The sequence below is a fragment of the Pezoporus flaviventris genome, unplaced genomic scaffold (genome assembly GCF_033815535.1).
Source record: "Pezoporus flaviventris isolate CSIRO_AGI_PZ_B2104156 unplaced genomic scaffold, CSIRO_AGI_Pfla_v1 ptg000129l, whole genome shotgun sequence".
NCBI classification, from domain to species: Eukaryota; Metazoa; Chordata; class Aves; order Psittaciformes; family Psittacidae; genus Pezoporus; species Pezoporus flaviventris.
In genome coordinates, this window is record NW_026892677.1 from 2,769,971 (window position 1) to 2,796,148 (window position 26,178).

Here is a 26,178-nt window from a genome sequence, read left to right on the forward strand (position 1 = left end):
CCCTCCAGCACAGCAACCGCTGCTCCCAAACTGGGGCCATCTGCCAACATGCTGAGCTTGCACTTCACCCCTCCACCCAGGGCACTGGCAGAGATGTGACATGGGAATACATGGTGGAACATTTTCATTTCCAGTGGAAAACGATGTATAAAGACCTTCACTCTCGTGTTTGTTCAGATTAAATGAGGAACAGATGCTGGACAAATGTGACTTGAGAGTTTGCTCCCTGCTAGAGCACAGCAGGAGTCATTTCATTTTGATCCATGCGTCTCCCATGATAAGACGATGATACTACACAAAAGTCCTGAACGATCTCCTGCAAGGTCAAGAACATGCGGAACACGCCAAGTTTCACTATCTGCCTTACACAAGCTTCCCCAGATGTGAACTTATTTGGGAGTCTTCTTCAAAACAAAATAAATAAATGTTTTTAAGGGCCTTGGCCAAAGTAAACAGGAAAAAACCCTTGTGTTCAGAGGTCAGGCTTTGCATGCCTTCCATGTTCCTGATGTACAAAGGATGTTTGGGAGGATGTTTTACATGTATACAGAATGCAGAATCAGGGCTGCGTTAACCAACATCCAACCCTTGTACTGCATCTCAAACAAAACCTGTTCCTTGATGACTATAACATGCTTTTAAGACCTGCAGTTACTTCAGAGATCTTCAGTTGCTGATGTTTTGACCATTTGCCACAGGCACTGAAGAGAGATAAGCTCTCAGGTATCACTACACCTCAGTGCAACAGGAATACTAAGAGATCAGATGCTCGCTGATGGGTGTGCAACTCTATTTATTGCTAACATCCTGGTTACCCTGCATTAATGCGTGTATTAAAAGGGTCTGCACCCTCCACTCCACCATCCTCAAAAAAATGCTTAGAACCGGTTTACGTGTACCCCCCAAAGGCTAATTTTAAGCACCCTTTTCTACCTGAAATTAATTAATTGCATCTACTGAAAGGCTGCAAGTCCACGTCAAGTGCTTTCATAATAGATGCTAGGAAAGCTGACGTTGGCAAGGAGCTCTGGAGACCACCAGGTCCCATCTTCTGTGGAAAGCCAGGCCTCAGATTAGGTTTTCCAGGCACAGCCAAGCAAAGTCATGAGTATTTCATAGATTTATTTTAGAACAGTAATTATGAAAATGACTTTTACCCTGCGCTCATTAAGGAACTTCCTTTCGTGCATGAACAAGACAACAACAACTCTGAAGCATCTGCTGCCTATCTAGATTTAGATAAACTCACAGATGAACTCCTCACCACAGCGGAGGTGAAGCTGCACCAGAATGAACCCAGCCAAACCCCTCAGTGGTTACATGGGTTATCTCAGGAATACCAGATACCTTCTCCTTGCCTTCAAAATACAAAGACTGCCTAAAGAGCAGTGAACACTGCTTTGTGGGAAGCCTATGAGGCTGTGCAATTGAGTCTATATGATTTCCAGGCACATTTCTACACCTTTATGTCCTGAAACAGCACATCAGGACAGCAGGCTATGTCTCTTCAATTGGATTTCCTACATGATGGTACTTTACATCCTCCCAAGGGCAGTGACACACAGTGTACATGCCATTTTCCTATGGATCATAATTCACATCGATGCCACATGGTGGTAGCACTACTAAAGGGATGGAGAGTAGCGAGTTCTCACAAAGCATTTGGGGTCACACTCAGCTGCAAACTGTGGTATTTGGTGTTTCTCTAGGAAGCCCATTTCATCAAACCTCCCCAGAGCCAAAATAAGACAACGACATCCTCATTTCGAAGAGGACAACAATTTGCACTGGAGTTTTACATAACTCCATTCAAGTCCTTTTTGTAACATCTGTGCCTAAATAAAACAGTAGATGCAATACAGATGGCTTGCAAAGTCATTTAAAACACACAACCGCTATGGTTCTCACCACAAATGCATAAACCAGTCCTTAATAAAGCTGTATGTGGATAGCTGCCACCCAGTCCTTCATCCGAACAGCCTAAATTTTAGAAGAAAGCACCCTGCAGCAGCATTTCCTTGGTCTCAGATGAACACAACCTCAAAGCAGGCATTTATTATAACCTATTTACATAGCAACAGAACACAGTGATTTCACAAGATGGTTATAACCATCTTTCCAATTCAAGCATCTTACTCAAGGTAAGAGCCAACTGAAAACAAGAAGAAAGAAACGAAAGGGTCTTTTCAGCTTTACTCTTCAACCATCATTTGCACTTAAAATACGGTTCTCCTACTGCCAGATGTGTTTCCAGAAAACAGAAATCCATGGATTCTTGGGCCAAAGTTTGGAAGCAACTTGCCATTGGAAACAAGCCACTGCAGGTCTGAAGAAAGACTCACCCACAAATCTGCTCCCACCATAAACCACAGAGGACAGAAGACAACATAGCAGGGAGAAGGAGGAAACTGCCCTTAGGAGACACTTTGCCTTACAAAGTGTTCCACTAATGCTTCCCCAAATACCAGCCCCTTCACATGGTCAGTCACCTTTATTGACCAGTGACGCCAGAAATTAATACCTAGACTTTATGGTTTTGACTACATGACCCAGGGAGTTGGACTAGATGACCTATAAAGGTTCCTTCCAATCCATACTACTAGTCCAGGATTGTATGACTGTAGTGGAAGAGATGGGGAACAGATTTGGGACGTAACGGTGGAACAGAAACAGATGAAAAAAAAACCATAAGCCTCAAATGGAATCATTCAAGTGTTAGGGAGGAAAATCCTGCAAGTCAAAGTTATCCCTTCACTGGGATCACTCAGTTCTTGCTACTCAATCGCAGTGTCCTGCAGCACCAATTGCACCCTACCTGGACACCTTCAGCAGGTGACTGCCAACAGGCTGCTGTAGACAATTATATCAGGGCTTTGGTTTAAATTGTACATTAGATATTCACACAAAGATCCCAGCCTTTCAAAAGTTAACCCCCCAAAACGCCAGTCAAACTGCTAAGCACAGCCATCTACCCTCCTCCCCGATGCCAAGCAAGAACTCCTCATGAACAACTCCTCCGCGGAAGCCAACACTGCTGCATTCATTCAGAAAACAAAACCAGCATTATAAGAAAATATGCTGCTCACAATTCTGGTGTAATACCCTCAAACAACAGTGTAATGTCAAAAATGGCATTTTGCCTACCCCAGCTCAAGCAGTGATGCTCCTTGCTCTCTATAAACAAGCAGAAGTTTCAGGCTTTCTTCTTTGATGGAAGAAGACACAATTTTATTGTGAAATAAACATCTAAATTATTTTTTAAGGCCTTTAAAGTTCTGTTTTCCCACTTTAATTACCTCACATTAAAAACTCATGGTACCATTACTGAATATATACAACTGCCCACATTGTGCACAAGTACACAGAGAACTCGTGCCTCCAGCAGACCTTGGGAGGTTACAAAAATGTTCTAATGTTAATTCAGAGCTATCTAAATTCATGAGCATAAGAAAACTTCAGCTCTTAGCATCTCTGCCACTGCACTTGATGCTTCTTCCAAAACAAAAAGCAACATTAAAGCAATTCTTCCAGTCTGGAAAAATAAAGTGCTCCTTTCAGTCTCCCCTTCTGCTGCTCCGCTCTCCCACCACTAGCTCCATCGCCATCACCTTAGCATCAAATTCATCCCAGAGACTCCATTATCTATACTACACCTTGGACTTCTCCAGGTTTCCATGCTGATCACCAGGTTTAGCTCCACAGCAAATACCCCAAAAGAAAGAAATCACAGAAGTCATATAAAATACGGCTGTTTCCCAGCTGATGACCCTCTTTCTTTCGTTCTTTAGTAGTTATCATGGAATGCACAAGAAAGATTCAGTGCAGCACAGTAATTTTTAGGAAAGGTTTTTCTTTATAAATACCTATGTTGCGTTAAGATCAAATATTTAAAAGAAGATCAACATAACCCAACTATACTTATGAGCTATGGAACAAGTTTCCATTTTAATGCATCATTTTGGTAGCGTTTTGGTTTGCACTTTTCTGCAGTAGGTGCATTTCTTTTTCTACAAGAAATCAAGGTATTTACATGTTTTTCCTACAACTTAAAGTACTCACAAAAATAAAGCCTTGGCTATTTAATATTCACGTAAGGTATTTATGGAAGGTCAATGTTTACACTTTGGATTGCAATCTCATTGAAATCAAATATGTACAACCACAGTGCTTTAAATTCCATAAAGGGGAATTGTAGTTCTAAATATACTGATAGAAAAAAAGGAGGCTAAAACTCTTTTTCATCCTTAACTTCAATGCAGAAGCTCAGCATCACATGCATATGGATTTTGCATTTCGTATATATATAATCACAAGTTTGTGCCTTGGGACCTTTGAAGAAGGCACAGAATAAATGAAAATCATTTTAATTAAAAGCAAATTAAAGGGTCTTCTAATCCAGGCAGCAGCAAATCCATGGAGGCTTTTTAGAATACACATCCTTGAAGTTACATGGGTTCTAACCCTCCCTAATTCCAGCTTCCTTCCTTCACATCCCCCCAAAGGAGGCTCCAAATCTGCACGAGATCAGGTTTAGTATGCAGATTCTGCTCTAGTTTCTAAAACCAGATTTTACTCCAGTTTCTGAGTGGCCAGAAGCACGAGCATCCACGTGGAGCAAATAAAAACAAAGGAATGAGAAAGGGAATGTTGCTTCTCACGTCAGCGAAAAAAAGAGAAGATTCTATCTTATGCTCTTAAGAAGCTATTTTAACATGGATGAGGGAAGCCAGAGCTCTCCTCCTCCACTGAAGGCTTTTGAAATAGAGCTTAAAAATACACTAAGCAACCACAGACTAAAATGTTAGCACAGAAATGGCTCCGTAACAGAACACTTGCAAGGCAGAAGAATGTGTAGAAGTAAAACAGACATTATTGCTGCAACCTCTTTCATTATCACAGTATCACAGTATGCTAGAGATTGGAAGGGACCTCGAAAGATCATCTAGTCCAATCCCCCTGCCGGAGCAGGAACACCTAGATACTGTTATTACAGCAGGAAGACGTTACTGGTGAAGTCTCACAGGTCTCCCACTGGGTGTCCCCAATTCACCATTGCCTATTAGGGCTTGGAAGTAAAGGATCTCAAGGTCCTTTCCAACTCAAACTGTTCTATGATTCTATGCCTATAAATAAAAGAATAAATTACAAACACTACTAAAAATAAACAGGAACCTAAACCCAGTAATATTATGCTCATTTCTGTCAACAAGGCATTTTTACATGCATTTATCCCATTAAGATCTTGAATTCCTCCATTAAGAGGAAAAAAAGCAACAAATCCCAACCTTGAGGGAAAAAAATCCAAACAACAAGAGGAACAAAAAAAGAAGAAAATGGGCAAAACGCCTGGAGAAATGCTGCTTTGATTCTGACACTTGGGAATAAGTGGAAAGCAATATCCAGCTACCCCCCTTTCTTTTTTTTTTTAATCAAAACATCTTCCATCTCGTGTGCAAATTTCTACAGCTGAGAAAGCATCCGACTCCATCTCCCCAAAGTGGTGTCAGCATGTTTTATGTAAATACGAGTTAACAAGGGATGTGTGTTTGCAGCAAACACGTTAGGGTTGTGCTATAGGAGCTCTGGATTCACCCTCTGTGTCGGTGGAGAAATTGTAATTCTGAAGATAACAGGAGTTCTGCAGGGAGGACATGGGAGATTCTTTCCCTATTTAAATAGCCCAGATGTGTTTGTTATTGTAGAGTTTCTAAATACCCAAGATACATTTGTTAGTGAAGAGTTTTAAACAGCTATTTAACAAATTACCATACGAAGAACTTAATGACTAAGCTCCGCATCAATATGTGGCAATATACATCTTGAGAACAACCTTGTTTTGCAACATCCGTAAGCAACCATGGGGTTTGACAAGAGGCTCCTTCTCAAAGGATTACTGAGACCTGGGTGATCGTGGCACACAAAGCACAAAGATGACAAGCTCACAGGTGCAAGACTGTGCTCTCAAACAGGGAAAGCAAGAAACTGAAGTTGGAATCTTGGGTTATTGGTCAACACCGACTACCTCTACCCTAAGGGCAGCACTGCTATGGCACCTACTGACACTGCCCAAGGAATGGGCAGCTCCTTCACAGCCTTTACAGAAACACGGTTCTCCCCATCAAGTTTCATGCCAGGTTATTACTTTTCCTGTCCAACTTCTTTACTTTTCTCTTCATGGGACGTCTTTAAGACGCTACTACCAGCTGCAACGCAGCCATCTAAATCATCATATAGAATCCCAGACTGGTTTGTGCTGGAAGGGACCTCAAAGCTCCTCCAGCTCCAACCCCTGCCACAGGCAGGGACCCCTTCCACTGGAGCAGCTTGCTCCAAGCCCCTGTGTCCAACCTGGCCTTGAACACTGCCAGGGATGGGGCAGCCACAGCTTCTCTGGGCACCCTGTGCCAGCGCCTCAGCACCCTCACAGGGGAGAGCTTCTGCCTAAGAGCTCATCTCAGTCTCCCCTTGGCCTGTCCCTACATCCCTTGTCCCAGGCCCCTCTCCAGCTTTCCTGGAGCCCCTTCAGGCAATGGAGCTGCTCTCAGGTCTCCCCTTCAGGAGCCTTCTCTTCTCCAGGCTGCCCCAGCCCAGCTCTCTCAGCCTGGCTCCAGAGCAGAGCTGCTCCAGCCCTCGCAGCATCTCCTTGGCTTCCTCTGGACTCCCTCCAACAATATATGCATAGGGATCTTCTTTCCAACGTAACACTGAAAGGAAGCCCAGCTCACAGCATCAGAAAGCAAGAGTGCAGCTCTTGCATAAATAGAAAACAGCAAGAAAAACAACATCCAAGATTAGAGGCTCCTTTTTATTTTCCTTTTCTTCTGTACTCCTCATGCTCCATAGCTGAGGACCACCTCAACAGCTTTGCACCATGCCACCGCTGATGATGGGTTAACTGTTTGCTGTAAGCCAGGCCAAGGAGATATTTGGGTTAAAATATATAAATAAATTAAAAAATACAAAAGAATGAGCCCTGCAGAAGGAAGAGTCTTCCTTATCTGATTTACAGCCTGCAAATAACATTACACATCCTCATTGAGTGGCAGCTCAGGGGCCTGAATTAGTAACTGAGGACAGGCAGAAAACTATTACCGGATTCTTTGCTGGAAGAAGCCATTCACATAACGACATCATCAGCCTTCATTCAAATGAGCTAAACAAGAACACTGCTAGTTCATTTAGTTCAGGCTTCCTCCTCTGTTTAGTTTGTAACTTCTCCTGTCTAAAAATCCCCTTCACATAACTCCCTGTGGGCAAAGAGAACATAAACAGGCCTGAAAGACAAACAGCATCCTCCAGAGACTCACAGTGATGCTTTAAAGAGCAGAGGCTGGTTCCAAGCCTGTTTTCTGTAACACTGAGGGGATAAATAAAAGCTTTTGCCCTCAGGGAGGATTTCATGTTTGCATTTATACAAAGTTTCCTTCATTTGAATATAATGGATTTGTCCTACACACACTTGACCTTTTTGCATGGATGCTGCTATCCAAAGACCTTCTGGTATCTCCCACTATCTGCTTAATGCAGGACATGAAAACTCAACCTTGTGTGAGCTTCTGCTTATTTCAGCTATTATTCTGTGCAATTATCTGAAAAGAAACGGTGAACTTCATTCTTCCTTTATTCATCATTACCACTGGCTCCAGGAGCATGTCAGATGTTCATGCTCGGAGACTGAGTAAACAACTTAAACCCAGATGCAAAACAAAAACCACTGGTGGGAAACGAAAACAGATAAATCTCCTTTCAGAAACATGAGATTTCATAAGGAATCTGTTGCAAGAATACAGTGAGGAAGCAGTTCTGCAACTCTAAACTGAAACACATAATGAACACCAATATATTGTCAGAGATATCCAAGAGCTGCTCCAGGATGAGGATGACAACTACAGTGACTCCTGCCACTTCCAGAGGCCCATAGCTTTCCATGCAGACATTATGCATGGGTTTTTTCTGAACTGAAGTCCACATGTGAGAGGGTTTTAAAGTCAAGACGTACACTTGACTCCCCATGGGCTCTTGTGCTGCCTCAGTTTCTTATACTTCTTATACAGATGAAAGTTATGCCCAGTTTTACATCTCTCTGCGGAGGTTAAAGTGTCCCTACAACAACCACAGTTCCCAGAGATCTGTTTCAGGGGGACACAACACCTCTGTTCTCATCCTTCAATCTAAACCTGAGGGCCCTCAGGAGCTAGGACCAGTTTAGCAGCTTCTCACTAGCTAAACCACAGCACGGAGGAAAACCAAAGAGAACACCACCACCTCAGCCCAGGGTCTTCAGCAGTTAAATGATGGCACGAACAGTGGAAGGTGAGGGCTATTGCCAAGTTGCCATCAACTCCTCTAATTATGACAGATACTTTCTTAATCTTTTTGAGACAATACACAGGATGTCAGAGTCACTGTTACTGATGGCAGCAAATACATCTGTGCACTGAAGGAAGGAATTCTCTCTCTTCATTCCTCCTGCATTTACTATAAGGAGCAGCACCTTTCTGTAGCTCCTCTTCTCCAAAACTTACATTTGCCAATGAGATTTCGTCAGACACTTAGCAAGTTGTGTACATCAAAACGTAAAATCATTTTGACAGCAACTCTTACCTCCTCTTTTAATGGCCATTTCCTATCTGACAACTCTCCTTGTTCCCCTAACAGACACGAAGGGCAGAAGTACCTTTTTATTACCACTACATCTCAAAAAAAAACCATCATCACCAGGCTGGTTCTGGAGATACTCTCAAAAATTAGGGACTGTAGTGACAGGACAAGGGGTGATGGGTTAAACCTTAAACAGGGGAAGTTTAGATTGGATGTAAGGAGGAAGTTCTTTACTGTGAGGGTGGTGAGGCACTGGAATGGGTTGCCCAGGGAGGTTGTGAATGCTCCATCCCTGGCAGTGTTCAAGGCCAGGTTGGACGAGGCCTTGGGTGTCATGGTTTAGTGTGAGGTGTCCCTGCCCATGGCAGGGGGGCTGGAACCTGATGATCTTAAGGTCCTTTCCAACCCTAACTATTCTATAAGTCTATGATTCTACAATTACACAGCCTAAGGCTCAAAAGGAAGAGCACAGAAGGCCACAACATTAGCCCAGGTATCTATCCCTATTAGTCTCTCAATACCATGCAATGATAAACTCCGTTTGTTCACAAACTATGTATTATCTCACAACATCAGCAAACTTCTTGTTTCAAGGCTACTGAAGCAGAAGTGCTGCTGAAATAGAGTCTGCACAGACCAAGCTGGTTCCTGGCTGGTCCTTGTGGGTTACAGCAACTGCGGTTAACTCAGCCAGAACATGCAATGAATTTGTTCCATTAGTTATGCAGAAACACTGCAAAAGGAAAATGAAAAGCAGCAGATTTTCTAAGTGCTAACAGTAAACACGTTATTGAAGACATCAATGGAGAGAAGGTGTCCCCAAAGAGAAGAGCTGAAATGAAGTGTAACATTGCCCAGACACAGCCCACCCACATGCAGTAACAACAGCTCAGCACTCCCAGCAAGGAAGTTGTTCCTTCTCTTGTAAAAATAACCCCAGAAAACGCCCCAGATCTGCTAAATTAAACCCAGACAGCATCAAACTGAGTGTTGTGTTGAAGTGCTGTCAAAGTGCTTTCCTTCAGGCTGGAGGGAGGGATTGTTGCCTGCCCCAGTGCATTCAGGTAACAGGAAAGAACGTTTAAAATGAAGTTGTAGCAGACATCTATGGAATAATGCCTGCTAATATTATTCAAGGGTGGAAGGAGAACCAGTTTGGATTCAGGTCTTCGGACCACAAGGCCATGACATAGGACATAATTTTAGTCTGCTCTTGGATCCAACACTACAAAAGTTCCTCGTTCATTCAGATATGGAAGATCCAAAACTGTTTATTAAAGACTTAGGATCCTGGAATAGGTTGGGCTGCAAAGGACCTTAAAACTCCTCCAGTTCCAACCCCTGCCACAGGCAGGGACCCCTTCCACTAGAGCAGCTTGCTCCAAGCCCCTGTGTCCAACCTGGCCTTGAACACTGCCAGGGATGGGGCAGCCACAGCTTCTCTGGGCACCCTGTGCCAGCGCCTCAGTACCCAGATTAGACATTACAAGGAAATTCTTTCTAATGTCTTATCTAAACTTCCCCTGTTTCAGTTTGAACCCGTTACCCCTTGTCCTGTCACTACAGTTCCTGATGAAGAGCCCCTCTCCAGCTTCCCTGCAGGCCCCCTTCAGATACTGGAAGCTGCTCCGAGGTCTCCCTCTTGCTGTGCTATTTACTTGCATAGTTTATTTCCCTTTTCTACTTTCTGCTTTACCTTCTGGCAGTCACCGACACCGAATTTGCTGGTTTGATCTGTGCTGACAATCAATTTTAGGTGCACAGCTACACTGTTCTGCCACTAAGAAAACGACCTGCATCTTAAGAAACACCAAAACGAGGGGAAGCAGAGACATTCCCACAACAAGGGAGGCTTGCTACCCACTTGGAATTTTCTTCTATTGCTCAGGATATCAGGTCAGAAATATTAAAGGCTATTTCAAACTCAAATGCAGTAGTAGAGTCCCAGAGGCCCAATCACAATATCCTTTCCCCATTGTCCTGACTTTGTTTGCTTGGAAACAAAGCACACAAATGATTCCAGCATTCCAGAAACTTTATAAACAGGCAATGCCTTGTTTGCCCATTCTTCCTACAGAAAGACACGACAGTGTGAATGCATTCAATCCTGCTTGCATGCCTTGGGGAAAAACACAAGAAAATGGACTGCTGACAAGCAGTCCCAAAGCATCACAGGCTACAGGGATTCGGTACAGAGAAATTTCCTATTTTGAGGCCCAACACCAGTAGGGAATCGTTGCCATAAACATCATCCTTGCTTAATGACTTCACATTGGTCATAATTTAATTAAACTGGAAAAGAAAACCCAACCAAACCAAAGAAACACACCAATATCGCTGCTCTAACATTCCTAGTATCTATTACTACAGCAACCACCTATCGCCACTACTTAGTATCCTGGTACAGCTTGACTATGATCATCTGTTCACCATGACCTTGGTGTGAAGCTATTATAAGGACACTGTGTTTCACAAATATCTTACCAAACAGCTTGTGTTGCAATTAAACAAGAGTTTCAGTCCTTAAAGACTCAGATCAAAGAGCACTGATGTGATGCAATTGTTTAGATGTTTCCAGGGAGACCTAAAAAGCCAGAAAACAATAAAGATCTAAAAACTTAGAACACACCTGTTGGTTTAAGAGGTTCCCGTGGGAGTTCTTAAACACAGAGTTAGGAATTACACAAATGTCTCTGCGGTTTCTGAGCTTTGATTCTGGTTTTGGCCCTGAAAACTAACAGGGTCTCTTTAATTCCTTTAAAAACTCATTAGCTACTGCTCGAGTGCTGCAAATCCCTAAGCAGCAAATGGTGACAGGGCACTAATTCTCAGCAAACGCAGTACTTTTTCTGATATATGTATGATGTATCACTCTAAGCATTGATTTTAGATGCTGAACTCAACAAAAAAGTCCTCTTTCCCTGAACCTGAGATCACAACATTTTGAAACACAACATTCCACAGACACAATTCATCAATACATATATCACAGAATCACAGAACAGCTAGGGTTGGAAAGGACCTTAAGATCATCAGGTTCCAACCACCCTGCCACAGGCAGGGACACCTCACACTAAACCGTGGCACCCAAGGCTCTGTCCAACCTGGCCTTGAACGCTGCCAGGGATGGAGCATTCACAACCTCCCTGGGCAACCCATTCCAGTGCCTCACCACCCTCACAGTAAAGAACTTCCTCCTTATATCCAATCTAAACTTCCCCTGTTCAAGTTTGAACCCCTTACCCCTTGTCCTGTCACTACAGTCCCTAATGAACTGTATATGATCAATACATTATTGGTTTTAGTAAATAAAGACCAATATTACAAGAAATCCTTAAGAAAAGCATTACACCCTTCTAATCTAATAAAATTAAGAAATAAAAAGCCTTATTTCTGACAAAGATGAACGTATTTAATACACAACCATAAGCCCCAGACACTAAAAAGTTGGTATCACCTGCCTTTGGCTCAAGGAAGAGGGGACTTCCCTACGCTCCAGTCTTGCCGGTGACAGGATGAAACAAACCGGCGCTGAACACAGTCATTTTTCCCCTCTGGCTTTGTTGCCTCTGTTGCTTTCAAGAGGACAATTCTAGTTTCTATGCAGAGATAAAGATTGCTGTCAGCCCCTTGAAACAGGCACCATGAATAGCTCCAGTGTTCGGCGCTGCGTGACGAGCGAGCTCCAGAGCCGGTCCTGGTGCCCAACACAATGGGTGTTTGTGGTTCCTGAAGTCAGGGTTGAGCAGCAGCCTACCAGACATCAACAGATGTGCTGTATCACCTCCGGTGAAAAATGCTCAAAAGACAAGATTTCTTTAAAATTCCAGCTTTTTCCTTTCATTCTTGTGTTTTGAAGCAAGTTCCAATAGCTACCATCAAAGCCGTAGAATGCCTTGAGATGAAAGGCAATCAGGAGATGTGCCTACCCAAGCAAAAGCTACAGCACAGCCAGATTCAATTCATTAAAAAAGGGGACAGGTCCTGCTATTACACCACTTTTTATGACAAAGGCTTTAATGCACATAAGGATAAGGGAGAACTCTTTACCATGAAGGTGGTGGGACATTGGAACAGGTTGCCCAAAGAAGTTATAGATGTCTCATACCTGGCAGTGTTCAAGGCCAGGTTGGATGGTGCTTGGAGCAAGCTGCTCTAGTGGAAGGTGTGGCAAGGGTTGGAACTGGATGAGCTTTAAGGTCCCTTCCAACACAAAACATGCTGGGATTCTGTGATTTGGATTTAGATTCTTCTTACTGAAGCCCATCACCCTTGCCAGCTGCAACTTCTGTCCTCTACACGGTTATACCAAGAAGGTGATAAGCAGAATCATGAACCTGAAAGCCCACTCTCCAATCCTGTCTCTTACATGGGTTTTTCATAAGCTTACCCATTTGCCACTCAACCCAGGCACCACCACAGCTCTCACGTGAATTCATGTTTATCTGCTCTCTTCATCTTGCCTTTCCCCACACTGCCACCTCCACCCCGGGAGCTAAACATCAACAGGCTAAAGTTGCACTTCAAATCAAACCTTAAAAATCACATCTTGCCTTATTCCCATTCAAACGGTCCACGTACTCTGCCTACCAATATTTCATCAGGTGATCACAGTCATTCATATAGTAGAAATAACACATTAAAAACATCCGAGTCAATTTTCTCTTGTTCTTTTAGTGATAAGAACTATTCTCTACACATGTATAGACCCAGATATATGAAATAAACATTACCCAACGCTGGAAATCAACCATTTAATCTCCCCATGCTCCCTTCCTTCATCAGAGAGGAAGGAAAAGTGTCTTGAGATAAGAAGTGACCTCAATGCCGGGAAGAAGCCCACAGGTTGTCCGCATTATCCTCACAGACAATTGTCTCTAACTAGATGATCTTTAAGGTCCCTTCTAAGCCAAACCATTCTATGATTCTATGACTGAAGACAGAGCTTAAGTAATCCAGCCTGCTAGTTTAGGGGTACAGTGCTGGGGAGTGCACATACCCAAGTTTATAAACTGGCAAATACCATATTTCCAGTAATACTAAAACAGCAATGTATCTAGGTTACTAGAAACTTTAATTATGTGACATTCACAAGTAATTTCCCTTGGAAAACACATGAATACATTAAATTAGCCTTGGGGGAAAAAAAAAAACCACAGAATTAAATGGGACATTTGAGGTTGGGGAGTATATTACCAGCAGCACACCTCATACATAGAAACTCCACCGCCCCAGATAGCTGGACCAGGTCCCAAACACAGGAAAATAATACAAGTTCACATCCATACATTATGTATAAAGACTATTTCTTTGAGGGGCTGCAGAGCATCTTTCATTCTCCTTGCTATAAGAACACAAAGACTACTGGGAAGAACACAAAATCCCTCTGATTTTAAGTATGATGCTCTGTGTGCAAGGAACTGTGATGCAGCACCTACTCTCCACTGAACTTCAATTTGTCCATATACTTCATCACAGAATCCCAGACTGGTTTGTGTTGGAAGGGACCTTAAAGCTCCTCCAGCTCCAACCCCTGCCACGGGCAGGGACACCTTCCACTAGAGCAGCTTGCTCCAAGCCCCTGTGTCCAACCTGGCCTTGAACACTGCCAGGGACGGGGCAGCCAGAGCTTCATAAGGGAGCATATGAACCTAAGCATTAAAGTACAATTAAAAGGGCATCAAATTCTTTGCAGGAGAAGTCTTTAAGAGGTTTGCTCCTTTTCTAAGTTTTTAAATGTAAAATACAAACATTTTCCATAAAGATACTTTACAAAAGGAATGACTTCGGAGTGACCCTACCACAAATTGTATTAACAGGTATCAATATTAATGCATCCCACTGCTCTGCTGTCTTACGGACCCTGAGTGCTCACCCTCTATTTCTTGGCTATAACAAAGCACACATACAAAAAGCAGCAACTGAGGATATGCTGCTTTCTGTAACACAGCCCCTTGAATGCACTTGTAAACCACACAAACCACGCTAGGCCCTTACTTTATGGCTGCTACAAAGCGGTGTTTCCGTTATCTGCCATGCAACAGTTATTGCTTACCATGACAGTGAAAATGAGAGCACAGCTTCCAGGCTGAAGGTATTCTGGGGAAGTAACTGTCACCCATCGGAGTGACTCACAGCTTCAGAAACGTGTTTGCAAAGCAGCTTAATAAAACCCAGACCTGGTGGATTCAGTCAGCGATGAGGATATTAATGACTCGGATGCAATAAGGGTGGAGAGCAGCGGGATGGAGCACTGGCAATGCTCCTGCAGGAATGGCCACACACCAACACTAGGAAATATTAGAGCACACTGAGCAATGTGTTCAATGGATGAGCAGAAATCCAGCAACTTTTCAACGTGTCTTTGCATAACAACAACATCATTTAAGAAACGACAAACGGGAACGGCTTTAAACTGAAAGAGGAGAGATTTAGGTTAGGTATAAGAGAGAAATTCTTCACTGCAAAGGTGTTGGGACACTGGCACAGGGTGCTCAGAGAAGCTGTGGCTGCCCCATCCCTGGCAGTGTCCAAGGGCAGGCTGGACACAGGGGCTTGGAGCAAGCTGCTCTAGTGGAAGGGGTCCCTGCCCATGGCAGGGGTTGGAGCTGGAGCAGCTTTAAGGTCCCATCCAGACAAAACCATTCCAGGATTCTATGATACAATAGCAAAATCTGCCCAAAGCAACGGTGTATAAATACGGGGCTGTGTAGCATCACAGGACAACAGCACACTTCATGCTCGGCTATAAGAGAACAGGAGAGCCTGGATGTTTTGAAGGAGACTATATTTAGAAGAAGCCATTACAATGAATATCTGTTTGAAATAGATGCAAGTTCACGTACGAAGGCAAAACATCCTCAAGCATACCAGACACCTCTGAACACTGATACACAGCTGTGAATGGATTTCTAGCCAAAAACCTGCTAAAACAGTGCTTCCCCCCTCTGCCCGGCCCCTCAACAGCTGGCATACTCCTGCAAGCTGCTGTCCAGTGGGATAGTTCCTTCCTTTCCCACGCTCCGGAGCCGGTTCCGATTACAGCTCCCAGTGATGGCAGCATCCCACGGGACAGGCGGCTGCAGCCCAGCTTTCAGAGCACAGCACCCTGGGGACCACAGCTCGGGAATGCTCCATCCATCTTCTGAGCCCAAGAGAACTGCACAAACTGCCCTTAAAGAACATCTTCGGTGTCAAAGCATCCCGCGTAGTGTTAACTACTGAAAGCATCAGCGCAGTATGGATCACAAGGGCAGGCTACAGATAACCTGCAGTGATTTCCATGCTCCATCCTGTCATCCATCTGACAGTCCCTGCGTTTCATTTCTCTCTTCTACAACCCCAAAAGGACCAGAAGGTGCCTCTGCTTGCCACGGAGGCTGGCAGCTATGAAATTATCAACTGAAGTCAAATATCAGCTAGAAAGGGGAATGCCCTAAAGAAGCTGGTATATTATATCAGCGTAGATAATCTTTAAGGTCTCTTCCAAACTGTTCCATGATTATCAGGGAGCAGTTTGGTTCAAGCTGTTTCCAACTCTGCCAACAGAACTTCCACAAGGTTTTCTCTCCTAAGATATAAGAGATGCCACAAAGGCTCAATCACTGTAGGATCTTTTCTTGCCATTTCTTTACAGCAAAACCAACATCAGGAATATAGGCGCTACAGCTGCTACAACTGATGTGAAAGAGCCTTGTAAAGGAGGAAGGACTGAGTACCAACACCAGCACGAATATCTAAAAGATATTGTCCATATTTAACCTGCTAAGATTTATTATATATACAATACATATATATTTAAATACAACATCACCAGAGGATAAAGCAGTATGTAGACCTGCTGGTGGGGCATACTACTACTGAGCCCCAAGATGTTAAATGCACACGGAGCTGCACTAGACAAAACATGTAGTCTCTTTCAGCAGGCATTAAGCTTGCGTTTTAATGCCTAAACTGCTATAGGAGGGTCTATAGACATGTAAAACACTGTTTCCAGAGAAAGTTTTGAGGGTTCAGTGATTTTCCAAGGAAATTATTCAAGCTTCTTCCTCTGAAGATGCTGATAGACGAGGCCGTATTTCAAGTTCGATGTAGTACAGCGATTCCGAGCTCCTTCAGTACAAATTACAGCTCAATCAAGTTACACAGAACTTCCAAATAACGTCTGCAGTTCACCAGCCAAAGTATCAAAACCAGAAACAGTGAAGAATTTGGCTGTCACGCGCTCTGTACATCTCTGTGTATCCCATGCCCATGTCACACTCAAGAGGGATTTACAGTGCAATAGGAGCAGATCTCCTGGAAAAATCTCACGTTCTGGCAGTCCCAATAGTCTCAACATCACATCTTCCTAAATTTGAATCTCAGCTTAAACAAAGTCATGCAAATAGGCCATTATTTAAATACAGCTCCCTGTTTCCACTTTTCCCTTTCGTCCCCACCTTCCTAGATATACTTAAGTCACTAAAGCTTCCTCTCCCCTTACTCCTGTCAGGAGCCAGAGAGGTGCTGAGCTGGGAGGACAGCCTGTGAGAAACAGATCAGCATTTAGTGCTGTACCTGTGGCCTTGAAATGTGCCCTCAGGTGGGTTCTTAATTCGGCTTTTCAGGATTGATGGGCACACGTGTAATTTAAAAGCAATTTGGAGCAGCAGTAGTTTGGCTTGAAATTAATGAGCTTTTGGCAACTGCAAACAAGACGATAACGCAAACCCATTTAAACTCATGCCTATATTTAACAGGAAGAGCATCATTTTAACTTGGTTATATACAAAGGCTTTTCTTCTGCAATATATGAAAGGGATTCTTCCACAGTCTTGCTGTCGGTAGCAATTTGCTAACTCCCCCCAGTTGTAACAGATCAGTAGAAACAAAGGCAGCAGCTAAATTAATAGCGTTGAGTAATTAAATGCTTTAAGTGACCTTGTGCAGTAAGATTGAATACACTCTTGAAACCCAAACCTAAAGTAAAATAACCTCAGAAAGCACCTGAGAAACCTAAACATGCAGAACATGGGATATAAACATAATTCACTGCTTGTTTAAATCAACAGCCCACTACTCGTGGTAAATCACAGCACTGCAGTTCAAGCAGTATTCTGTGTATCACGGCAGACACTGAGGCTAGGAATGCAAAGAAAAATAATCATCAATGGACAAAGAGGAAACACGACAAGATTGAAGGGCTAAAGCCAATTAAAGGGGGATTTACTAAAAGAACTAGCAAGCAAGGTGAAGGCAGGTTAATAGATACATCTGTGTTGGACATGATCGTTTGCTTGTTTATCCTTTAATTTGCACTGTTAGTTTGGAAATCAGTTGAGAAACTGCTACAGGTAAAGAAATCTGCATGTTCAGCAATAAAACCTGTTAGGAAGAAAACAGTTTTCAGTACGCATTGAAAGGTTCACACTCTTCTAACCACAATCTTATAGCATCAGATGTCTAAAAACTGCAACTGAAGCTCACCAGTGAGAGCAGACCGAGCACTGCTCAAGCAAGTGACACAAGACAGTATCCAAACAAGTCCTGGTAAATTCTCTGCAGATTTTGCACACAGATATGCTCACAAATTGCCATATTATACCAAAAATAAGGTAAAAGACAGAAAGGTGGGTTAAAAAAGTTAATTGCTTCTCTAAGAAACTAAAATGCATCCCATGTAACAGTGAAAACTGAACACTGAAGCTAAAGAATTACAGCTCTTGGTGAGGAAAGAGTTACAGATCCTTTAAAATACACTGAAAACCAGAGGGTCTTCAGCCCCCAGATTCTCATTGCTGCCTTCAAGTCATGATGATGTGGGCTTTCTGCCATTCACCAGAGTTATCTTTTGTTTCTGATTAAAAGTTTCATTAAAAGGACCAAGGTATAAAAAGATGTATTTGCTACAGGTAACAAATTCTGGGAGCAAACACCAAGAGAGAAGAAAACAGAATGAACCTCATTGAGCATGGTCCCAACTTGGGAACACATAGAAAAGACCCCAGCAGACCAAGGGGACCATGACCTTTAGTTTGCAAGACCAGAGGTAGGAGAGTACTAGTTCTGCACAACCAACTAAGGTATTCAATCCTTATTACAATCCACATTACACCACATCCGTAGGGGAGGGATGTTTAAAGCACCACGCTCCCACAGTTCGTCTCAGTCTGGTTGTGCTGGCCGATAATCAAGATTACTCTGCTAGTCTTTAATCAGTCCCATACAAGGGGCACCATCATCAGTGACAGCAGCGCTGCGTTTTCATTAAGCTTTCTCTCAAAGTCATTTCAGATGACAGAGATATTGATTTTACTGAAGAGGAAGGAAACGCAACACAGAGCAGCTAAAGAAACACCCAGCCATGGGGAAACAGCAGCCTTCCAGTATCTGAAGGGGGCCTATAGGGATGCTGGAGAGGGACTCTTCATTAGGGACTGTAGTGACAGGACAAGGGGTAAGGGGTTAAAACTTAAACAGGGGAAGTTTAGACTGGATATAAGGAAGAAGTTCTTTCCTGTGAGGGTGGTGAGGCACTGGAATGGGTTGCCCAGGGAGGCTGTGAATGCTCCATCCCTGGCAGTGTTCAAGGCCAGGCTGGACAGAGCCTTGGGTGCCATGGTTTAGTGTGAGGTGTCCCTGCCCATGGCAGGGGGGTTGGAACTGGATGATCTTAAGGTCCTTTCCAACCCTAACTATTCTATGATTCTAAAAATCTGAGCACACCACAGTCAAAACACCATCCAACAGCATCCCCCTCTCCCATCTATCCTTCCAGTTCCCAGAGGCATCCTCTGCAGGCAGCACACAGGAATAGGCACGTGAAAGGACATCACTGATGGAATTACTGTACCTGCAGTAAGCAGAGTGAATTCAGAAGGCAATGCTGTGCACATGCCTTAAAAATATGCTCCATGTTGTTCACACTTCAAAAATAAACCCTGTGCTTCTCCTATCTCTGTATTATCAGCATCTCATTTCAGCTCTGGCTTATACAAGTTTTCCTGTCTGTTGTAGGTATTTATTTAAAAGGATATCTACATTACAGCAAGAAGTTCGGAGTACAGCCAATATTAAATATGAACCTTCACAGCACTCGGGATGGATCACACAAAACCTACTGTTATCAGACAGGATGAGGACTACACCTGGATAAGACCTTGTGCAGAAGGGCACAGGCGACAAGAACAAGAAGATAAGATTACAGTTCAAGAGGATGTGGAAAGCCTTGCACAGAGCAGCCTCGTGGGCACAGCCTCTTTCCATTCAGCTTGAATTCTGCTGCACCACACTGCAAATCAGTTAAGGCAACATCTGAATCATTCCCTAAGACAGCTCTCAACCCATAAAACAAGCATCACATACAGGGTACCCATAAACGATGCGCCACAAAGAATACATTATTAAAGAGGTCTAAATTATGTATCCGTTCAATTTACAATACTTTGATCATGGGGCACCAAATCGTGTTTAAGGTTACAAGGGGATTCTGCTTTCATTAATATTGTATCAGGAAATCAGTAATAAAATGCCTATCAAGAAACAAAGAACTGTTCACTGCGGGCACTGCAACAGCAGCCCTCAGGTTCAGCTCTTCCACAGCCACTTCCCAGGACACAAGGATGCAGGGCTGGAAAGCCACAGCATCCCAGCGTGCACAGGACATGGAGCAAGCAACCAAGTTCAAGTCTGTGTATATTATTCCCTGAGAACACCATATTGAGGACAAGAACATTTAGGGACAGGCCAAGGGGAATGGCTTTAACCTGCCAGAGGGGAGACTGAGATGAGCTCTTAGGCAGAAGCTCTTCCCTGTGAGGGTGCTGAGGCGCTGGCACAGGGTGCCCAGAGAAGCTGTGGCTGCCCCATCCCTGGCAGTGTTCAAGGCCAGGATGGACACAGGGGCTTGGAGCAAGCTGCTCTAGTGGAAGGGGTCCCTGCCCGTGGCAGGGGTTGGAGCTGGAGGAGCTTTAAGGTCCCTTCCAACACAAACCAGTCTGGGGTTCTGTGATCCTTACTACACTATTCATACAGGAATATAAACCCCAAAGTGGTTATTTCCAAGCTCAAGCATGACAATTGCAGTACCAGGCCTTCCTTTTTTAAACAACCAGCAATTTCCTTGACAGCTTTTCACCTACTTTGCACCACGCTTGCTAATCCCAAGGAAAGCCCTGAGAGTGCTTTACACCTCTCAGTAAACTCAAACTGCATACTCAGCAATCTCCTCAGCTTGGCCCCTATTGCCATGAAAATCAAGCCACCAGCATCACCCTGCCGAAACAAGAGGTGTGGCCATGGGTTTGTCCCACAGAGTGCAGGTCCCTGCTGCTTTCCCTGGGCTCTAGGCAGGAACAAGAGCCCAGCCTGCTCCAGCCTCTGCTCCACACACAGACCAGCCACCACCGCTCAGCCGGTCCCTCCTACCAACACTCCCGACACCAAATAGCACCTTCTGGATGCTTTTATCCCTTTTCCTTTCAGCTGCTGTTGCTGAGGAATTGTCAGGGTCCTTCCAGATACATTCACCTTCGTGTTTCTATATAAAGGCAGGTTTTTTCTACTAAAGCATTCATTGCTGATGGCCTTTGAGTGCTCTGATACCACCGACGGGCACAGGATCTCCACCTGGTGTTAAGCCCTGCATAAATCTGTGCCAAGCCCTATACTGGAAATCAAGACTGAAATACAGTATCGCATTTACAAATGACAGTACCGTTCAGAGGAGGCACAGACACCATCCTCAGCTTCTCTATATAACTGAACACCTTCTCCTGCAGAACCTCCCACTCCTCCAGCGAGCAGGGTGGACTGCGCTCACATCAGTACGTTCAGTATTCCTTTGTACCTTTGTGGTCTGCGTCCCACACAGCATTCAACACGTGCCTTGCCTCTTTCTTGCTCTTCAGTAGGACTGCCTAGCTCTGAGATCCTGAACAAATCTACATGACAACATCAAACACCAAGCAGTATGTACACACATGAAAGCTGCACGGGACTTGGGACAAGGGCCTGTAGGGACAGGCCAAGGGGAATGGCTTGAACCTGCCCGAGGGGAGACTGAGATGAGCTCTTAGGCAGAAGCTCTTCCCTGTGAGGGTGCTGAGGCGCTGGCACAGGGTGCCCAGAGAAGCTGTGGCTGCCCCATCCCTGGCAGTGTTCAAGGCCAGGTTGGACACAGGGGCTTGGAGCAAGCTGCTCTAGTGGAAGGGGTCCCTGCCCGTGGCAGGGGTTGGAGCTGGGCGAGCTTCAAGGTCTCTTCCATCCCAAATCGGTCTGGGATTCTATAATTAAATGCATTTAAGGAATATAGAAGACACTAGCCAAAGCACAGCAAGCCAGGACGGCTGCTGTAACACAGCTCCTATGTAATTCTTTCATTTGTGACCAAAGACAGCACAAACTAAAGGAACCAGACACTACACCCACACCATTTTCTTCCTCACATTTTCTCTTTCCCTTCTTCTCCCACATTTCTAAACCAACTGCTTTTCTCAGTCCAGAAAACAAGTATTTGCAGCTTAACCCCCTTCACACCCTCTCCGGTGCAGAGCCCACATCTGCATACACACCAGCACAGCCCCATGTCCCCAGAGACCTCAGCTGCACAATCTCTGCTTCTCCCACCTCCATCCTCACCCCCTTTCTCTCTCAGGGCACAAGCGCCCACACCCTAAGCACAAAGCAGACACAGGCTGCCCCACCAGCAGCAATTACAGACTGTTATCCCCATTAGGGACTCCTCATCCACCTCCAGCGAGAACAACACATGGACCACCTGCATCATTGTACATCAAGACTTGGACATTTCCACTTGTTACCCACCAGAGCTAACTGGGAACTTAACACACCTCCTGGATGAGTAGAGCCCATTACATCCATATAAAAATCTCTTTCAAATGACACCAAGTTTCCAGCTGAATGTCACTGATTTTCATCAACAGTTACTTTATTTTCCCCAGCCCCACAGCACAACGTGCACAGAAGATCCCCATGCACAAGTATTTTTCAACTCCTAAGCACCTCATTATTTCCACTCCCCAAGTTTTCTCGTAATGCTTACAACATCTTCGCAAAAGAACCCCACTAAGCAACACCATTTCTTTCAGCCCAGTGGTCCGTACCATACAAACCAGACCCAGGCAGTGGTTTAGAGGCTACACAGCTTAACACACAGCACATCCCCCTGCTCTATGGAAACAAGCCACAAGGAGAGGAACCTCAGTGGAAAATCAAACACAAGAGATACCCTTTCCCATTCAAAAGCACTGCTCAGTCACAGGGCAGGCATCCAGTGACCCTTTGGACAACCACAATTAAAGTGCAAGAAAAATAACCCAGTGATGGGAGACAGAAGTTGTCTTTACATTACTTTTGTGAGGTTTGTCGTTATTTTTCTCAGTCTTTTAAACAAAACCATAAGCAGGAGGGATTAAACACGATACCTTTGTTTCTGGAAGTAATAAATGTGATCTTTTCCATGAAAGCCTCATTTGACGTCTCCCCGTCAGCCTGCATAAAGGAAAGCACAAAGTTCCTCACCAGCTGAGAGGTTTACACCCACCTCCACACAACCAGGGGCTTTTCCCTTGCCAGGAGCATCCCTGATGCCGGTCCCTCCGGTGACCCCCTTCCTCTAGGCACCATCTGATGCCAAATCACAGCCTTTGCCAGGCAGCAGCCGCGATGCTGGTGATGTGAACCAGGCAACCACTATCAAACCAAACTGATCAACAGCGAGTGGAAGCACATGGGTTTCACACAGCGCTCCCCTTGCCCAAGGGAGGGTAAAAGAGTTTGTGCGCAGGAACATCACCCCCTTGGTCATTAACGCTGTCTGTCTGAATTCCAGCTGCACCCAGAGCCCCCTTTGCCTCGGGACGAGCAGGATGAACACGGCACGGATACGCTAACGGGGGATAAATGGGTTTTTAAAGCTGAAGTTCCCAGCCCCGTTCCAGGAGCCGGGAATGAGCCTGAACAGCCCGGACACCCACTCGGATGGCGCACAGGGGAGTAAACAGCGACGCCCGAAGCGAGGCAGCAATACCTGGCCGCTCCCCAGTATTATCGCGGGTGGGTTCCGCATGACCCGAACCCTTCCCGCTACCACAACCCGTAGCGATGAGGCTCCCACCGCCCGCCTCACCCCAACACCGGGGTCCCCGCCGCCCTCCCGAGGACGGGCATCCCGTGGAGAAAGGGGCACGCGTGGAAGGGCGAGCGCAGCAGCGCAGACCGGCACCGGGAAGCTCCCAAACACCCGCCGCTTCCCGTCGCGTACCGGGGCGGCCCGGCCTCCGACGGCATGGCCGGGGGGAGACGGGAACAAGGAAGGGGAGAGGGAGGACAGGGAAGAGGAGGAGGACGGGGCTCCCCCCGCACCTGCGCTGCCCGCCCCGGTCCCCACCGGCAGCACCAGCCCCGGCACTGCAGCATCCCCCGCCCGAGCGCCACAGCAGCCGCTGCCCCGCGGGTCCCGTTCCCCGGCCCCGCTCACCTCGGCGGCTCGGCGCCCCTCGGCTCCCCGCGCAGGGGCGGGCGGGCCGCGGGACGCGCAGGCGGAGCGGGGCGGCGGCCAGGCAGGAAATCTCCTTCCTCCTCCTCCTCCTCCTCCTCCTCCGCCCGCTCCCCGGCGCCGCGGCGGCGGGCGTGGAGCCGCCTGGCGGTTACCGGCGGTATCGCAGCGGAGGGGACCCTGAGCTCGGACCCTGCCCGGGATGCATCAGGGGAGAGCGCCGCAGTCAGAGCTGATGCTGCCCGGGCCCGTCGGGAGCGAGTCGGTTCTTGCAGCGTTGAGGATGTGCGGGAACACGAGGGTTTGAAGCGTAGGATCAATCAGCCAGGTTGGGAAAGAGCTTTAAGCTCATCCAGTCCAACCATTCCCCAGCACTGCCAAGGCCACCGCTAACACATGGCACTGAGGGTCTTGTCTACACGGTGTGAGAACACTTACAGGACAGTGACTCCAGCACTGCCCTGGGCAGCCTGTTCCAATGCCTGAGCACCCTTTGGGGAAGACGTTTCTGAAGGCGGCTACAAGGATGCTGGAGAAGGGCTCTTCATCAGGGACTGTAGCAAAAGGACAAGGGGTGATGGGTTCAAACCGAAACAGGGGAAGTTTAGGTTGGATCTAAGGCAGAAGCTCTTCCTTGTGAGGGTGCTGAGGTGCTGGCACAGGGTGCCCAGAGAAGCTGTGTCTGCCCCATCCCTGGCAGTGTTCAAGGCCAGGTTGGACACAGGGGCTTGGAGCAAGCTGCTCCAGTGGAAGGGGTCCCTGCCCGTGGCAGGGGTTGGAGCTGAATGGGCTTTAAGGCCCCTTCCAACCCAAACCAGTCTGGGATTCCATATGATGCTTAGGTGGCTGCATGGCAGAGCTGGGGTGAACAAGAGAAGTCTGAAGCCTTTGACATCCACCTTTTCCCTTCAGGAAGCCTCTGCAGCATCTCAGGCTGCGCGGGGCAATGAACTGGGACGGTGAAACTCAGAATAGAAACACCAGGCTGAAAAGTAGGGCAGGGAGGAGGGGATTACTGAGGAAAGGCAAGAATGAGGGCGTCTGAACGTTGCTTCCTTTTGTCTCCAGTCCCCTGGATACCTCTTCTTGCAAAACAAGAGACTTCTCTCTGCAAGAATCTCTCCTCCAGGAGAGGTGGAATGGTTTGTGTTGGAAGGGACCTTAAGGCTCACCCAGCTCCAACCCCTGCCACGGGCAGGGACCTCTTCCACTAGAGCAGCTTGCTCCAAGCCCCTCTGTCCAACCTGGCCTTGAACACTGCCAGGGATGGGGCAGCCACAGCTTCTCTGGGCACCCTGTGCCAGCACCTCAGCACCCTCCCAGGGAAGAGCTTCTGCCTAAGAGCTCATCTCAGTCTCCCCTCGGGCAGGTTAAAGCCATTCCCCTTGGCCTGGCCCTACAGGCCCTTGTCCAAAGCCCCTCTCCAGGTTTCCTGTAGGTGAAGAAGTTCCATGGCTCCTAAATTAATTAGTCAGGAGAAAGGAATGTGAAGCTGCTTCCAAAGAACCAAAGAAAACGCACGTTATATAATTATTAATGCCTTACTGGGAGGGGAAAGAGATTTTCCATAGGGAGAACCTAAAGAAATAGCACAACCATGAAATAAAGTTGTAAAAAAACTTTATCCAACCTTTCTTGCTCCAGCATTCCATGCTTGTGGCCAAAATACCCCTATTGACACAGCATGACAGAAATGGAGCCTTGCTGCTCCACCTCAGTGGTCCTAGCCCTGCTTCCTTGCATCATCCAGGCTACTTCTAAGCCCAGGTTTACACTGTGGATGTGTTTTAGGGTACACTGTTGAGCTGGAGCCAGCAAGAGTGAGTAAGCCCAAAGCTGATTCTATCTTCAGTTGCTGGCTATAGGAAAACATCATATGATGCTCAGATATAGTGCTTCATCCACAGAACTACATCACTGCTCCACAAAGTCTAGCAGCGAGGGATCTCCAGAATGAGGCATCTTTAAACCCACCTTCAGCTGTCTCCAGGCAAGGTCTGAAGAGAATTTATGCTGGTAAGAAAGGGGAGAGGATGAAAGACAAAGCTGCTGTGGGATTTGAAGCAATTTAGCTCTAT

The 26,178-nt window shown here is 45.8% G+C and overlaps 1 protein-coding gene across 1 annotated transcript in view; it reads right to left on the bottom strand.

The window, feature by feature from the left end:
- The window catches only part of PTPRE (protein tyrosine phosphatase receptor type E), a 94,860-nt gene extending 71,685 nt beyond the window's left edge, over positions 1-23,175 (bottom strand). The window contains exon 1 of the mRNA XM_061478698.1: positions 23,028-23,175. The gene's annotated coding sequence lies outside the window, so the exon portion shown is untranslated. The remainder of the gene's footprint in view (positions 1-23,027) is intronic.
- Between the last annotated feature and the right edge of the window lie 3,003 nt (positions 23,176-26,178).